We start from the raw sequence: 4,963 nt of genomic DNA, 5'->3' as shown, positions 1-4,963 counted from the left end.
CCTTTTCTCAGGGGCCCGGCTATTGCTGTGGGCAGCCCTGACTAATAGTCTATTCATCGAAGCCACTAGATTTGGGTAGGGTACTTTGCATCCATTTAACTTTGGACTGTCAGCTGTGTGAGAGAGTCAAGTAAGCACAGCAGTCATTTTGGAGAGAAGTTGGATGGTCTTCTCACTTCCTTCAGAGGTGTTACCAATAATACTAATGAATGCTCTGTTCCATTCTGGTCAAACAGAGTCAGGGTGCTGTAATATTGTGCATGTTGGCTCACTAGCCACGTTGTTGACTGTGGCATTCATATTATTATTATTATTGCACATGCATGTTTTCATGTTGAGTAGTGTAGGGTAGGCTACATCCTTTTAGCCTGACTGCAAGCGTCAGACTCTTCACTACGTTTCACGTAGTGAAACGTAGTTTTTGGGACCGGACCAGCCTACCATGTGCCTCAAGTCTACAGCCCTGATTGGCCCATTCAATTCGCCCGCTCCTCGGGCGAGCTTGAAATAAAATAAAATATCTCCGGTGTCAGTCCACACTACACACCACCCACCAACAGGGGGTGGTAATGTGCGGACTGATTTATCATCCTTTGATATGTCCTTCTGCAAATCGCGCTAGTTAAAAGAACTACACGTCCTTCTGACCAGCGCCATGTTGACTCTCCCATAATGCAGCTCGGGGCTCACAGGAACAGCCGATATGGAATTACACCAGGCGCGAGTACGAGATCGTAACGAGCCAAAGCGTCCTGACCGTAAGCCGTGGCGTAATTTTGTAGTCAGAGTCAGACCCCCGCCACTTCCGGCGGGGCCAGCAGTTGTATTGTTAATATGCGCAGTGCTGTGTCCCTCGCTATTTTCAACAGATCCGAGACAAAAATAACGACTAAAGTATAATTCTACCACTTTCCTGTCAACAAGAAAGAGAAGAGGAAACGCTGCAATTTTTCCAGTGGTGGAAAAAAGCGTGAAAAACGCTGGTTCTCCAGCGCTTTGGTGTGTAAAGTAACTAAGCACATTTACTCAAGTCTCAAGTACTGTACTTAAGTACACTTCTTTTGAGGTATTTGTACTTTACTTGAGTGTTTCCAATTTCCAATACTTTTACTTCACTACATCTCGGATCCAAATATTGTACTTTTACTCCACTGCATTTACAGAGTATTTCTATATTGCAGTATTGATACTTTTAAAACAATTGAGTACTCTTTCCATCACTGCGAGAGCAGGACAGGAGAGAATGAGCCTCCGTCTTCCATGCTGAGAATAACACAGCGTTTTTGAAACTATTCATTTCATCAATATATATATCCTCCTTCAAATCACTTACTTACCCCAAAGTCGTCCATAAAAAGTTGTTTTTGTATCCTTCTACTTTGAAACTATTACGCTACGGCGAACAGCGCTGCTTTCATAACCAGCGCTGGTCCATAGCATTAGAATGAGTTCTCCTTGACGCCATGTCACCAATGAGCCTTTGCGAGGCAGGAAAGGCTGCGCACCCTCTCTTCTGTGGTAAAAATAAAATATAGGGCCTACAGTTTTACTACTCACCAAAACAAAGACGGATTTAAGGAGTTGAAAGCCTACTTTCCTTAGTGGGAACCCTCAGATCCCCCCACCCCACGTCTAAAATACACTTTTTGGCCAGAGAAGAAACCCTTTCACCGGAGGTTTTAGTTACTCCACACCGCCCTCTACAGATCTTGTCAATAGAAATGTCCATTGACCAGATTTTGCCTTCCGGTGAAATATTCTCTTCTCTGGATAGAAAGTGTATTTTAGACGTGATGTGGGGGGCTTTGAATGTTCCCACTAAGTAAAGTAGGCTTTCAACTCCCTAAATCCGTCTTTGTTTTGGTGAGTAGCGAAACTGTATCTTTTATTTTAACCACAGACGAGTGGGCGCACAACCGGTAATGCGAGCACAAGGGCTCATTAGTGACATAGCGTTAGGGCAAACCCTTGACGCTATAGACTACAACTATCCTTTATTATGCCCCGTGGGAGAACAATTACATGAATGAAATATTAGAGTTTAAAGCGTTATTATGACTCCTTTTAACTCCCAATGGTTCCTTTCTGAAAAATGAGCGTATTAAAAAAGATTCACGGGTTACAACATTGTTTTGAATGGTGCAAGATAGGGGCTGGAGACGGCTAGCCCCCACTTTTCTCCACCTACAAAATTACGTCAGACTTAAGACTCCCATTATGCATTAAGAGTAAGTGAACCCTGCTAAGCACTTATTAAACTCTATAAAACCCAAAGACTACATTTTCCATGAACATGCACTGCGAGGGTGGCGGAAAAGAATAGGGCGTGTGAATTATAGGGTGAGTGATCTGGTATACCGTTGAAAAAAAAGGGTGCCTACACACTGCATGCTTGGCTCCCAAATAATAATAAAGAAACACCCAATAAGTAAAACAAGTGGACACACAGTTTGATAATGAAACGTTTTCTTTATTCACTCCATTTTCTACTCCAACTATGTTAAAAGTTAACATACGCATCAATCCTCTACGTTCCTATGTTGATCTCTCATTCGTCTGTACAGGCTATATATATATTTATATATAAAAGTCAAGATCATAATATGTGTTTTAGAAATCTGAGAGGGTGTGTTGGGAGGAGGGCCCGGGTTTGTACAGTTTGTTCAGGGGGGGGGGGGGGGGATTCAGCTTCATGGTCCCTCCTCCACATTTGACCACTTGTTTTTTCTTTTCTTTATGAAACAAAACAACATTTTGCGGAACAAGGCATTTTGTACCAGAGCTGGGGGACAACAGGGGTAGCGGGGAGTTACATCTGGACATTGGTAAAGCGCTTTGACTGTACAGCTCAGGCTGAACACAACTGACAGGTCATTAAGAGCATGGTATAAAGAGAGGAATATCGCATTACTGCTTGAGCACGACACGAAACACCATACAATGTCACTCCTGACGAAAAGAAAAAGTACCATTGACAAAAAAAAAAATGTGTTCTGTTTTTTTTTTCAACATTTCATTTCATAGAAACAAAAAAAACAAAACAAAAAAGAACAAGATAAATTGCAAACTTGAGTAAACAAATTGAGAATATATACAGTGAGGTAAAACACATTGGTCTTCAAAGGAGGTATTTTCTTTTTGATTTAATGACCTTTTTCGATGTTAATGCTTTTTAGTTTTGTGTGTGTGTGTGTGTGTGTGTGTGTGTGTGTGTGTGTGTGTGTGGTTTTTTAAGCTTTTCAATGATTTATCTATAAAGCAGTTGATGCGCTGGTGCAGAGACACAATCACATGCAGGCTGATCATTCAAGGTGAAAGAAATAAAGAAAGTCTCGCACCCCCGGAAAATGTGATAAAGCTTTATTCTAACCTTGTCGAGGTTGCGACAGCCTTGAAGCACCAGCTACTCACACACGCACACACAGAGCCTGTGTGAGAGAAAAGCTCAGTGGCCAAAACCACCAACCCTTTCGTGACCCACATAGTTTGTTTGATCTCAAGTTAAATTTCTTTACATTTCAGTCATAAAGCTGGCACTCCTATCCAGAGACTTGCGAGTGAACGCAACACGGCAACACAATACAGACCATCAGTTTGTTGATGGACAAGGTTGTCCCTTTTGGGGACCACATTTTCTGTGGCCTTCTAACCAGCACCTTGCTGCCACATAAGTCTTAAGGGCCGTCCACAAAAGCACTATAACTAGAATTGATTAATCAATTAGGTTTGGGCTGGGTGTGACTTCCAAGTCAATATCACAATTCTTTCAAACGTTTTGCGTACATTTTTTAGATTAATGAACGTTTAAAAATCAAGCTCACAGCGCGTCTCGACACGATGTGTCGAAGTTTAATACAGGCCGAAGCAGTTAGTTAGACTATCGATTTAGTTGACTATATATAGAGTATATATATAGCATCTCCTTTATTTTATTAACCTATGAGCAAGAAAGGCTGTTATTGGTTCTAAATGTCGGTTTCAATATATTTCTGTTTATTAATTACCTGCACTATCATCAATGTTGTCCTTGTAGTTGTGCCATGCACTCTGCCATCAACTTGAGAACTCAGATTTTTAAAACGATATCTTTAGTTATAGTGAATGGTGCGGACGGCCAATTAACCTCCCTACATCTGCCTCGCATACACACAATGTTTGTGAGAAATTGAGATCAACCTTCCTTCCGCATCTGTTATTGCAATCCCTGTTACTGACATGATCTTTCATAATATTTTTGAGGTCCGTGGAGGTCCTCGTCACAGTGTGTGGATCGTGTTAGCATAGACAGACACCATTTTGTTTTTCAACCCGTGTGATCCAGCGGGACCGAGTGAGCGGACAAACATAGGGAGCACCGAACTTGCATAAGACAGAGAGAGAGAGAGAGAGGAGAGAGAGAGAGAGACCCGTGTTGATGGATATTTGCATGCTCATGTGTGGCTATGGCATTTGGGCTTCATTATCCAGAGTGTGCTCTGGCTCGGTTCTGCCGAATCGGTTGAAGACCCAGTGAGCCGCTGATCCACTGGAGTCCATATACATTCACTGCTGCTTGAAGTTTTACAGTGCGCGGTTAGAAATGGTAGTGCTGCTGCTGGCATATATTATCTCCTCGCGTCCTTATATTTGGCCCTCTGTCAATCTATAGAGGTCTTGCTAAACGACATACATCGTTAGAATAGCTAATGCTTCCCCCCCCCCCCCCCCCTCCCTCGACTGAAAAAAGTGCAGTATAAAAAGGCTGCATATCGAGTGCTTTGCTCCAATCATCCAGTGAACAGACCTAATAAATAGATCATGTCTCCTCCACTGGGCTGTGAGTCACGAAAGGGTATCATCATCTAATCCATATTAGATCATCATCTAATCCATATTAGACGATGATAAGACAATATTATCATCATTATTTGTAAGGGATCGGCTTTTGGCTCTGTGTGCTATCAGCTGGTGCAAGTTTGTGGGC

This window comes from Nannobrachium achirus (genome assembly GCF_963921795.1).
Source record: "Nannobrachium achirus genome assembly, chromosome: 21".
Classification (NCBI taxonomy): Eukaryota; Metazoa; Chordata; class Actinopteri; order Myctophiformes; family Myctophidae; genus Nannobrachium; species Nannobrachium achirus.
The sequence above is the reverse complement of the archived record's forward strand: the minus strand, read 5'-3'. Positions refer to the sequence as shown.